Source organism: Tachypleus tridentatus, chromosome 6, assembly GCF_004210375.1.
Source record: "Tachypleus tridentatus isolate NWPU-2018 chromosome 6, ASM421037v1, whole genome shotgun sequence".
Classification (NCBI taxonomy): Eukaryota; Metazoa; Arthropoda; class Merostomata; order Xiphosura; family Limulidae; genus Tachypleus; species Tachypleus tridentatus.
The window spans coordinates 130,184,112-130,198,064 of record NC_134830.1 but is presented as its reverse complement, the minus strand read 5'-3'; the positions used below and the strand labels follow the sequence as shown (position 1 = coordinate 130,198,064).

The 13,953-nt window shown below is 34.6% G+C and overlaps 1 pseudogene across 1 annotated transcript; it reads left to right on the top strand.

Annotated features, from left to right (window-relative positions):
• The first annotated feature begins 8,795 nt into the window (after window positions 1-8,795).
• Window positions 8,796-13,693, top strand: LOC143253655 (uncharacterized; annotated as a pseudogene). The gene is made up of 2 exons (XR_013029758.1): window positions 8,796-9,239; window positions 11,596-13,693. The product of XR_013029758.1 is annotated as an uncharacterized LOC143253655 (transcript).
• Window positions 13,694-13,953: the final 260 nt, after the last annotated feature.

The window sequence follows — 13,953 nt, the reverse complement described above, 5'->3', positions numbered from 1 at the left end:
ACGTAAAATATTTTCTCAACCCAAACGAGCCGTTTTTACATATATATTTTATAAATACGTTTTTACCTTTGTAGCTACAGATGAACAGTTCATAGAACGGCTCTGAGTTTGTTTGTGTTTGCTTTTGCCGAGGCTTAGCAGCTCGTGGAACGGTTTTTTGTGGGTTTTTTCTTGATTTTTTGTTTCAAATACGAACCTTTAAATCATTGTTTTGTCATCTCTTGACCGATTATAGATCTACTTAGTGTTTTGGACTTAGTGTTTTCGATTGGTAAACTTCCTCTTGCCCAAAGTCTCATAAATTAATTTATTCTAATCTTGCCTAAAATAATTTCAAATGCCGCGGCTATTACAGATCCCCTCTTGTTTGTCTCTTTACTATTTCATTTGTAAGGAGAGAAAACTAGCAGTTATTCTGATTTACTTCTCGATGTCTGCAGTCCAAAAGAGCATGACTACACGTGTTATTTTTTTCTGTCTTTTTACTGTTCTGGCCAGGTGGTAAGAACGCTTGACTCACACACTGAGTGTGATAAGATAGAATCCCTGTCACACCAAACATGCTCGTCCTTTCAGCCGTGGGAGCGTTATAATGTCATGGTCAGTCCCACTATTCGTTGGTAAAAGAGTAGCCCAAAAGTTGGCGGTGGGCAGTGATGACTAACTACCTTCCCTCTAGTCTTACGCTGCTACATTAGGGCGGCTAGCGCAGATAGCCCTCGTGTAGCTATGCGCAAAATTTAAAAGCAAATAAACAAACAACAATCAATTAAGAAAGACAAATAATATAAAAGGTGAAGGAAATAGATAAAGAAGAGAGCACTCAAAGATAGACGCCCTATGAAATATATAAAGTTCTTTTTTATACTAGCGACAGATAAAACAGACAGAAACACAACATATGTGTACTGGTGTTATTCTTTAGTTTGCAGAGTTGTAGCTGCTGTTTTCATTGTTTGGAAACAGACTGAGAAATTACGTAATATAAAAAAAGACTCTAAAGTTGTGTAATACAAGAAATAATAAAGATGTGACAAAGTGTATTTGTTTTTGTTTTAAATTTTGCTCAAAGCTACAAGAGGGCTATCTGTGATATCCGTCCATAACTTAGTAGTGTAAGACTAGTGGAAAGACAGCTAGTAATCACCACCCACCGCCAAATTTTGGGTTACACTTTTACCAACGAATAGTGGGATTGACCGCCACAGGTGAAAGGATGAACATGTTTGGTGTGGCGGGAATTCGAACCCTCTACTCTAGGATAACGAGTCGAGCGCCTTAAACGCCTGGTCATACCGGGTCAGTTAAAATATCGTATTTTCAATACATAAATGGCCCGGCATGAGCAGATGGCTAGAGCTCTCGACTCGTAATTATGTGACGGTCAATCCCACTATTCATTAGTAGATAAGTAACCCAAGAGTTGACGGTAGGTGGTGATGACTAGTCTTACACTGTTCAGTGAGGGACTGCTAACGCAGATAGCCCTCGTGTAGCTTTGCACGAAATTCAAACCAAACTTAAAAAACAAAAAATCACACAATATTCCGCAATCACTTTTTGTATTGACAACATGTTTGGTGCGACGAGGATTTGAACCTTCAACCCTTGTCCTAACCACCTGGCCCTGCCGAGCGCCAGGAAAGAAACGTTAAGGTATCGTAATATAATATTTAGGAACATCAAGAGCCCTATTGGTTACCGTCTCATTCTCTAAAATAAATGAAAGGTGTGAAAAACAAAAACTCAAATCCCTCCATTATTATTATTCATATAATTATCACACCACGCTTTCACAACATTCAAAAGCACCCCTGTAAGAATGTAAAAGTACCTTAGCTAAAGATGACTCATACCATACCACAGTTTATGGGTGTGTTCCATACTCCTACCATTCTAGCCACAGAATATGAAAAAAAAAAAGATATATCAACACTATCGATCTTCTTAAAAACACAAACACCACAGTCAGGTTACTTTTATCATTCTTGTTTTCAAAGTAAAAGTTTCAAGGATCTTGACCACTCATCGCATGGAATGCAGGGTATGTTATACGATGAGTGGTTTAAATCTCTGAAACTATTATCTCTAGTGGCTCTTTTTCAAACGCTTTCCAACAATTCAATGTCCTTCTTCAGGAAAGGAGCCAAAGGGCGAATACAATGCTCCAAATGTGGCCTAACCAGTGACCTATAAAAATGAAATCATAACCTCCTTAGACTTGTATTCAATATTTCTGTCGACACAATTTAAAGTTTTATTAGTCATACTACTGGCAAAAGTATATTGAATGTATTTAAATTATAATAACCCACATGCATTATCTTGCATTTATTACTATTAAAACGTATCTTTCATTTAGTCACAAATTGCACTAAGTGATCTAAGTCCTTTTGTAAAGCAGCATTGTCCTCATTACAGCCAGCAACACAGAACACTTTAATATCGTAAGCAAATTTAATAATTTATTAATCGTTCCTTCATAGAAGCCATTAATGATAAACCAAATGAGCAAAGGTCCTAAGAATGAACCCTAAGGTATCCCACTTGTGATATTAACCTAGTTTGACTGAACTCTATTTATAACAACTTTCGGCTTTTTTCTATCCTGCCACTCTTCTATCCAATTAGCTAACTTATTATTCATACCTATAGAGATAAGTTTTAGAAGCATTTTACGTGGCATCTTGTAAAATAATCTCTGAAAATAATGAAACATTAAAATAGCACCTGAATCCTCACCTAAGATTTATCAAAAGATTAGTAAAGCCATTAGAATTCTACACTTTGTGAAATGAATTTGCAAAACATCTTTTATTAGACTTTTCAAAACATTTCCCACATCTGATTGAACACTAACAGGCTCATAATTACTGGATCAATTTTTATCACCTCTCTTGGCAAAAAGAAAAAAATGTTAGCCATCTTCCAGTCTTCTGGCATCCGTTCACTATTCAAGGACCTTGAAAAATCAATAACAGTTGGTTCAAATATCCAATTCTTAATCTGTTTTAAAAACCAAGTGCTTTATTACTATTTAGATTGTTAATTGTTTTTCTTAAAACGTTAAAAATTAATCCAGTTATCTTGTTTCCATTTACCAACTGTTCAAGCTGAGGAATTTTGTTTAAAAACTGAAGAAAAAGCAGAACGTAATGACACAGGAATCTTTAAATCAACAGATATGAGCATCATTTTCTGATCCTTCAATGGTCCTACTTCTATACTAACTGACATTTAACTTACCCTCAATGTATTTAAAGAAGTCCTTAGTGTTAATTTTTACATTTTCAGCCAACCATTCTTTCGTACATTCTTTATTGATGTCCTAATTTCTTGATCAACATTCTTGATATGTTTTAATCTTTCGTGAAACCAGTAAATTCAAATTTTATAACTTTGTGATGGTTTGCTTTCATTTTATTTTTATACCCTTTGTAAGCCAACCTGGTTTTTCCTTGCAGCTAATATTTTCTTTCTACAAGGCTTTGTTTGTTTTGAATTTTCGCACAAAGCTACTCGAGAGCTATCTGTGCTAGCTGTCCCTAATTTTGCAGTGTAAGACTAGAGGGAAGGCAGCTAGTCATCACCACTTGGGCTACTCTTTTACCAACGAAAAGTGGGATTGACTGTAACATTCTGGGAGGGCGAGCATGTTTAGCGCGACTCGGATGCGAACCCGCGACCCTCAGATTACGAGCGCATGCCTTAACGCGCTCGGCCATGCCGGGCCTTCTACCAGCACATCTTGATCTTGAATATTTAAAATTTACCTTCAAACATTTTCCACATCTTAACAATGTTCCAAGTAACTAAGTTGCACAATTCACAAGATATAATTATTATTGAATTTCTTAAAATTTCTTTTTTGAAACTTGTAGCCAAAGTATTATTATTCCTGATCTCCATGAGTAAACAATCATCGAACCTAAGAGAGTAATAATCACTTGCACCCAGATTTTTTTCACCTTCCATTCTCTCAACCATTTCTATACTACAGATTAAGAATAAATCTGAAACAGTAGTGTTTCGAAAAGGTTCCATGACCATTTAGTGAAGAAAACAACCTTAAAGGTGAATTTTTAACAAATTTAATAATTGCCTTAGAAACTGTACTTTGGTTAGGTATAATTCTTGTGTGATCGCCATATTTTTAAACACTTTAGTTTTTGAGTAAAAAATGAAACAAAATATGCGGGTCTTCGAACTCAAGTTCCTCTCTGTCGTTTGGCTGTTTCCGTGACGTTTTACAACTATGACGTAATAGTTGCCAAACAAGTTTTGTTGCGCACCGACCATTGTGTTCCTTTCAGTGCTGGTGTTTTACGTAAATCTATAGGTGCTTTTTTCGGGATACATAATTTGTGAGACTATTTTTTGTCTTGATATTGCTACTTTATGTTTGTTTTATGATAACATGGTTTACTGCGTTGCTTATGGTTGTAAAAACGGTTCGTCATCGGGCAAAAGCTTCTTTTCGTTTTTGTGCAAGGAGAAGGAACCGGCAAGGTGGCGACAGTGGGAACGGATGATCAATAGGAAGAACTGGACACCTTCACACCATGCAAAGCTTTGTCAAGCCAGAAAGGTTGAGACTGAAAAACCATCGGCACTAGACAGGATCGTCCTCACCATCTTTCCTCGTGTAGAGCTAAGGACTGATCTCAGCCTGCTGTGTACAGGTTCCACCCCTCTGAAGCCATCCCTCGCCATCACGAAAAGAACAAACTTAAATGTATGTGTGCATTATAAAGCGATAAACAATAACTAGTATAATATAATAATTTAAAAAGTACAAGTTTTTGAAGAATGTAACTATACATACACATTTCACATTCATGAGAGTGTTTTCCATTTGTGGTACCTAAAAGTCAGTGAAACCTTGATTTTCTAGTCTAGACAGTGAACAAATCTATCCCAAATAGTGTATATTCCAAGTTTAAAAGCTGATAGATCATTCTGTAGATGTTTTTGTATCATTTTTAAATATGGAAAAGTTTGAAGAATTCCATTTTTCAAATTTAACATTTCAAGATAAATTGAAATAAGACTATGTCTTGAACGTGTTGAAGTAATCAAGTACATGTTATGTATTTTTAAAAAATTGTGGACTTGTAAAAAATCAAATATAAACTTCATAACATATTTCCATAACTCATCATAATAAAATTAATCTTAACACAGTACTTTGACATTGTCATATTAAATGTAAATCTCATAAACCTCATAAAGCATGTTGTTTTAATATATAATCTTATACCTTCAGCATTTAGAGGAGAGTGCTGCTGCTGACACAGTGCCTACTACTGTAGAGGAAGTTGTGATTCAGCCCACTCCTGATGATGACTGCCAAGACTCTAGAGCTGACTCATTTCAGAGTGTGTCTGTTCAGACTCTTGTAAGTACATCATGATTGTTAGATTAAACATTCATAAGTTGTAATAATTGATGCATAGCTTTATTTACATTAATTTGAATCTAACCGTGAAATAATGTTATTATTTCAATACCTAAATAAAAACCTATTGTTTTAGCCTATCCCAAGTATTCCAAGAGGGACACAGACTGGCTGGTATTCTGTTTCCAGAGGTGTACAGATATTCCCATCTGGCTTGAAGACTGTAGCTACCCAGACAGAAAATCTTCCAACAACAGATTTTGCTTGTGGTACTGGTAAGTTAGTTTGAATATGGATATGAAATTTTCATTCATGATTTAACAATATTCAATAGTCAGATTAGTCTTGTTAATATTATTTTGATTATTTATTATAAACTATTGCTGGTAAACAGTACATTGTTCATATACATGTAATTTTTCACTGATTTTTGCAGAATCATCACCTGCTGCTAAGAAGTCCTCTGTATCACAAGTGACAGATGCTGGTGATACTGATGATGTTCATATGAGTGATGATGAAGGTGCTGATCCTGACTTGAACTTGTCAGATCTGTGTCAAAAGTAACTGTTCAAGGTTCGTTCAGAGTAGGTTTGAATTGATATGGCACTACTCAACACTGTTCAGAACACAAAGTCAAAACAGACTCCACTTCTGTTTCTCTGTATGCACTGGCCATGTTTATTTACATTACATTCAATGCTCTGTCGTTGGCGGTTTGTTTGGCAACTATTACGTCACAGTACTTTTCCAAGCAACAAACGTAAAAACGAAAACGTTCGGATTGCCGCTCGAAAAGGGCTTTTTCTGCACCAAGTTCTATGTTTCATTTATTAGCACATATTTTTTTATAAAAAATGTGAACCTACAAAATTAATCAGTATGAGTAATTCTTTTGACTGCAAAGTTTTCTTTTTTCTGTAAAATTTACCTTTAAACAGTTTCCGTAAACTTCTCTCACTCAAGTGTTATTTTTAACGAAGAAAAACAAAGAGAGGTCCGGCATGGTCTGGTGGTTAGAGCTCTCGCCTCGCACACTGAAGGTTGCGAGTTCAAATCCCCTCACACAAAACATATTTTTCCTTTCAGCCATGTGGGTGTTATAATATTACAGCCAATCCCACTATTCGTTTGTGAAAGAGTGGGTGTTGAGTGGTGAGGACTAGGTGCTTTTTCCTTAGTCTTACATTGTTATGTTATGAAAAACTGGCGCAGACAGCCTTCATGTTGCTTTTCGCGAAATTAAAAAAACTCAACAACAAACACACAAAAAGAATGAAATCAAAATATTTCGATTTGTGTTAAACCAAAATCAATAAAGATAACACAAAAGGTTTCTTTTAGTTTCTCTTAAGCGAATAAAGATAGAAAGAATAAAATTAAAATAAGCAATGTTTTTGTATATTACATATAATACATTTAGTGAAAACGCGAATGTAATATCTATAGGAAATTTAAATCTGATACTTTAAAGGGAAAGGAAAGTCGATTGAAATACCTAAAGTTTTATAATTCGAGAAATGGTAAAGTATCACAAAAGAAACTTGAACACGGCCATAGTTTTATTCTTTGAGTTCATGCAGACACAGAAAAGCAACACAAAATACTAGCTGCTTCTGTTAACGTCTCCTGGTAAACTCGCGAAAATGGCAAAGAAAACAACTGGAGAAGTGTTAAATCTAAAAACGGAGATTCTAGAAACATGTAACAAAGAGAGTTGGTTTATACTAAAAGCAGAAACAGATAGGAAGAAAACGAAAAAATCGTGTAGTAGTGTCACAGTTGAACTGATAAACGAAACAACTGCTATTTTTGAAAATCTGATAATTTGTTTTTCGTTTGTTTTTGAATTTCGCTCAAAGTTACTCGAGGGCATGTTTGGTGGATTTGAACCCGCGACCCTCAGATTACGAGTCGAACGCCTTAACACACTTGGCCATGCCGGGCCAAAAATCTGAGAAAGTAAACAGTAAAGAGGCAGCAAATTAATCTACTGAGTGAATAGAAATACAGAGAAATGTAACAAAATACCAAATATTTGATAAAATATATGAACAAACAGAAAAGACGAAATAATTACCTTAAAATTACTTGAAATGCATGAAAGTTTTTGTTCTAGAAACAGAGAACAAAGACACGTAAAATATTTCGAGTTACTTTTTAGTTTACAAACACACAGGGAGCGAAAGCAAAATAAATGATATTTTTTGTGCAATTGAGAACGATAAAGGGACAGAAGACGCTGAGCAAATACAAGCAGTTGTCTCAAATCATTAATTAAGACTGTACGCAGAGAAAAAAAAATGTCCATTGAAATACCAAACATTGTTTTGAAGTAGTAACAGTAAAGAAAGATAAAAGAAATGTAAAATAAAAATATTTTGTTTTATAACAACTACTGTAATTAGTTATAACTGTTTTATTATTCTGACTGCCCTATTCAGAGTTTGATACCAGCAATGAATATTAACAACAACAATATATTTTTGCATACATTAATATGCAAATATACTTAATATGTTTGTAATTAACTTCTAACAGCGTTACAGATAAATGTGTATTTTAATTTAGAAATAATAAATTAGGCAAAGCATAAAATGTTGTACCTTTCAGTTCATGATTTCAGAAGTTTTGTGCACATCTTGACATAGCACTGTTTGCACATAGCTGTCACTAATTTTAAACTGATAACCTAGAGAAGAGATAACTAACCACTCAATGGAGTGTTCTCGTCTAATTCCAGGCCCGGCATGGCCAGGTGGGTTAAAGCGTTCGACTCGTAATTCGAAGGTTGAGGGGTTCGAATCCCGGTCGCACCAAATATGCTCGCCTTTTCAGCCGTGGGGGCGTTATAATGTTAGGGTCAATCCCACTATTCCTTGGTAAAAGAGTAGCCCAAGAGTTGGCGGTGGGTGGTGATCACTAGTTACCTTCCCTCTAGTCTTACACTACTAAATTAGGAACAGCTAGCGCAGATAGCCCTCGAGTAGCTTTGCGCGGAATTCAAAAAACAAACAAACAATCTGACTCCATAAACGATGAGTATGATGTTATACTTTTACTCTGGCCCAAAGCTTAAAAAAAACAAAAAAAAAAAAACACCCTAAAGACAACGCTATAATCGTTCGGGAGGGAGGAAGAGGTCAAATGTACCTGACCCTCCTGGGTATTTAACAACATCAATACCCAAATACCCACACAGTCAAACACCATAAACGAATTTGACCGTTAATATTATAGAACACCCGTAGTTTGGAACGCGGTTTGCTTTTGGCAATAAGTCGTGAGTCATGAATCCTTGGAATCACAGACTGAACACGCTATTAACTCGTCAAAGAGTTTTAGTAAAAACAAAATCGTAAGAATGATTTCATACAGAGTATAAGTTTATTTGTTTATTGAAGCATCAGAAGACTGTGCATTTTTTAGACACACGTATCTGTGCTAGAAATGTGTTAACTGTCACATTCACTATAAAAGTAAACTTAAACTTACCTGCTCCTGTTTATATAATTAAACTTTCACTTAACAAGCGTACGTCTTGCGTGCAAAGTAGAAATCACGTGATCTGTGGGTAGTGCTCGAGAGTGTAGGATGGTAACCACGAGCAGTGTTTTCTCTACCATTACTCGTACTTCTGGATAACGTAGCTCATGTTTGTTTATTGAAAAGAGATGTATACTATATTTTGTATTTCATTTTAACAGAATCAGATTTGGAATGTGATGCGTTACGAAACTTTACATGCACGTGGTCAGAAAAAAAAATCCAAATAAATGTGTGAGAATCATTAACTTTATATACAGTTTAACAGCTAGAGACCAGAAAATAAACTACGCAGGTAAGTGATTCTTAACCTGTCTTTCAAGGTTGGTTTTTGAAGCTTTTTTAAACTAAATGTGTGGAAGAAACCCTGTTAGTGGTAAACTATTTTGATTAAAAAGAAACAACTGAGGTACAAATGCAATAATTTCAATACATTTTGCTTTAAGTTAAATTATTATCGGACGCATAGATTACAACATATATATGATACAACGTTACACCAGGAAAAAACACGAATTATATGTAAGAATATAAACATATTCTGTTTCATATCTTCGTGATGCTAAAGAAATATAGTGATATTTCTGCTGCTTTCTGGTATGAACTAAAGATGGCTGGCATACGACAAATTAAGTGTTAACTAGAATTAAAGTTTTTGAAAATGGCTTCAATCCATTTCATATACACCACCTAGATTCGTTTATTGAAACTACCCCTTTCAAGAACGAATATTTCAAAAATAATTTGTAACGCCGTTAATAATAAAAATCTTTCACAGTTTTCGCATGCAGGAAACAAATTCTTTAAGAACGTTCTAATTGAAGTTTTGTTTTAAATGGATTAAAAACGATTACAATGATTTTTTTATTATTTCCTGATTTGTGTGATAATGGAGAAAGTTGTATATATATATATATATATACATACATGTATTTCAAAGTTTCCTGGCTTCTTCATGACGCAGCATCTGGGAAACCTGTAAAACAAGGTTCATATATACATATATACATCAGCTTTACCTGTTTATTGGATGTAACCACTTGTCCTCAACTGTTTAACTTTGATGTCTACTCACATAGAAATGAAGATTAGGTTTATTTCTGTCATATTTTTCTTACTACACCAAAACAATATGCAGTTAAGAAATGACTTTCAGATATTCGGTTTTGTTGTATATATTTATTTTATAAGTTCTTAAGGTCCTTAATTATCTTCTGAGTTTACATTTGTACTTCCTGAACAGTAAACTTCGATGGCGGAGAAGGGAGCAGGTGATGTTTAATAAATACATTTGTTCTGGTATGTGGCGGAGAAGGGTGCAGGTGATGGTTAATAAATACATTTGTTCTGGTATGTGGCGGAGAAGGGTGTAGGTGATGGTTAATAAATACATTTGTTCTGGTATGTGGCGGAGAAGGGTGCAGGTGATGGTTAATAAATACATTTGTTCTGGTATGTGGCGGAGAAGGGTGCAGGTGATGGTTAATAAATACATTTGTTCTGGTATGTGGCGGAGAAGGGTGCAGGTGATGGTTAATAAATACATTTGTTCTGGTATGTGGCGAGAAGGGTGCAGATGATGTTTAATAAATGCATTTGTTCTGGTATGTCAGTAGATACTTCCGATTCAATAAAAGCACTCCCCCCTCAGTGGCACAGCGTTACGTCTACGGACTCACACCGCTAAAAAACCGGATTTCAATACCTTGGAGGGCAGAGCAAAGATAGCCCACTATGTAGCTTTTTGCTCAATTCTAAAACAAACAAACAAACAATAAAAGTATTTACCCCTTTGGAGTAAATCAACTTTCATTAAATACGTGATTAGTCTATTTGTTATATGTTATACGAAGCATAACAAAATATCACAGAACTCTTGGAACACCCATATAACAAAGATAAAACGTTACTTGTTAGTGAGACAGGTAGACAAGTTTGATTTTGAATTTCGCGCAAAGCTACTCGAGGGCTATCTTCGCTAGCCGTCCCAAATTTAGTGGTGTAAGATTAGAACTACTCATTATCACTCAACGCTAACTCTTGGATTACTCTTTTACCAACAAATAGTGGAAGTGACCATTACTTATAACGCCTCCATGACTGAAAGGTGAGAATGTTTGATGGAATGATAATTCGAACCCGCGATCTTCAGATTAATAGTCGAGCTCTCTCTCTAACCACTTGGCCATGCCACGTGATTTGTTATGAACAAAATTCTAGAGCAGAAAATATATTGCCATATCTAAATATAAATTTTACAGGTTTACAAATAAAGCCTATTTTATGGTAAGATATATAGATTTTGTTATGATGGACATCAACACTTTCACTGCTCCTTTCGTTAATAATGGGAACTTTACCTATGTTTCAGTGAATCACGTTTAGAATAAAGTTTAATTTCTTTATTAAATATTCTTTTGCAAATATTAAATAATTTAAGTTTTTGTAAATTCTATATTTAAATATATTATTGAATATATATATATATTTATTAATTTTATATTTACGTTTTATGATTAAAATAATGCAATAAATATTTAACAAAAATTATCAATGTTTGCTTTAGTTTTTCACTCTGTGGGCTTGCATATATAATAACTATTCGAATATATCATTTTGTTAATACTGGCTTTATTGTCTTTATTTAATAGGAAACCTATGAAACAAAAAATAGATGTTTATCTTGCTTTGGAGTACGTGAATAATAACAAGTGATACAAAAACATTTGCACTGTTCAAGAACACTTTGAAGTTTTTCGTCGTAACTGATTCTTTTAATAGTTCCAATGAAAAATATATTTCCTGAGAGCAATACATCAGCTCAATAGAGATGATTTGTCACTGAAGTTACCTATAGAGACATACTGAAGGTGTGTACCTGAAACTAATGGAATAATATGAAACGAGACTGAGCATATACACCACACAGATGATAGTAAAGTCCTAGACACCAGTGCATCTTCATAACGTTGAGACGTTACAGCATCACTGTAGGTCAACCAGGGTTAATAAATGTTAAGTGAACCAAATCAGATCCAGTTTAAAAATATTATTATTGAAAACTGCATGACTGAATTAGTTTTTTAACTGTCGTGTATCTAACGACTTTAGATATTATTACCATGATATTGTTTAGCTTATCAAAATGATGCAATGTTTAAGAATTCCTTTCATTGTTTTGGTATTTTTATCAATTTTCTTATTGTTATACGTTTTCTTGAGCACGGACAGGATTCTAGAGGGCGCTGGACTAGAAAAGAAATTATAAAACATTTTCATCTCGTATGACCTTACAGCATATTGTAGCTCATGCAGCAAACTTTCAAACACACAGTTGTGAGAAAATTTCTGTAAATGTTCCAAACATTATGAACAATGCTACACCAAATGGGTGGAAAAACCCTGTTAGTGAACCCGTATTTATATTTTCGGCATTCTTTGACAATCGCTACGGGTTAACCAATCAACAAGTACGTCTCATCGGAATGATCGAAGGTGACTTTAAAAAACCGCTTTATTGCCAGCTTTGGTACGAAAATATTTCATTACCTCTAGTAGTTGAAAGTGAAATGCGTGAGATATGGCTTGAGATTTGGAGCAAAGCTGACCGTTTTGAGTTTTATCGACCATATATGATTAACTGTCCAGTACCTCAAGACAACTCAGTCCCATCAAGCAACATTCCTCAGGGTGTATCCTTATCACTTCATCCTTGTTCTAATTCCACAGTCTTCTTCAAGTTAGCTGTTCCGCCAAGAAATGCGACTAAACATAAATTTGCTATTTGTGTGAAAAGTTTAGATTTCCAGAATGATATATCTTTTCGCCTTATTGAGTGGCTTGAACTTCAATTTCTACTTGGTGTGGACGAGATAACCATTTACGTATTCAACGTTCATTCCAATACTTACAAAGTGCTCCTTTATTATGAACAACTTGGAAAGATCACAATCATTCCAATTGCCTTACCTGGTTCTTTACCCAACACACCCTTAGAAAGAACCAAATTCCTTCACGAGAACTTATGGCAAAAACGAAGACACGAGTTGATTCCTTACAATGATTGTTTTTATAGACACATATATACTCATGAATTTGTTATCCTTTTAGACGTAGATGAAGCTATCATTCCTGTAAATCATAAAACATGGACTCAAGTGTTACGTCAAGTATTTAAAGAAAAACCACAGGCAGTAATGAAATATTCCTCTTTTGCAGTCCCTAACGTTTATTTTTTCGACGATTTCGGTCCTTCAAACACAAATAATGATGTGCCAAGATATATGCATATGTTGAGGTTTCTTTATCGTTCCAAACATTTTACCAAGCCAGGATTTGCTGTCAAGAGTTTCATAAGCACTAATAACACTCTTGCTGTGTTCAACCATTATGCTCTGTTCCCACTGTTTCCACATATTGTACGGACCATGCTATTAAATGAAAGCGAAGTGCGACTCCATCATTACCGATCGAAGTGCCCCTCAGAAATGGCTGATGACTGCTTGAAAACTTCATGAAATACAAAAGAAAAGACACGTTAATTCTTAAATATCAAAAGGAACTACTGACCAAAGTTGGTAGAGTACTTAGAGAACTTAGTTTAACATAATGCTGCACCATACAGTTTTCTTCAGTTTAATTTGGAACTGAAAAAATGAAAATTATTACATACATATATAGTGCATAATGAATTAATGAAATTATTTTTAACACTTTTAATGATAATAAATGCAACAATAAGAATTAAATTAGCTTTTAAAACTTTTTGCCTCCCTCTTAGAAGAAGACTGAGAAGGTAGTTTATGTATTATTCATTTTTTTCTCAATGACAATCCATTTGAAAAGATTCACCTTTTCTAATACCATTTTAACATGATTTTAAACCATTATTTAAACTTATAATTTTATCGCTATTCTACGGAGGAACAGCAGTGATAAGTCTTCGGATTTACAACGCTAAAATCATGGGCTGGATTCCCCTTAGTGGACACAAGAGACAGCCTTATGTG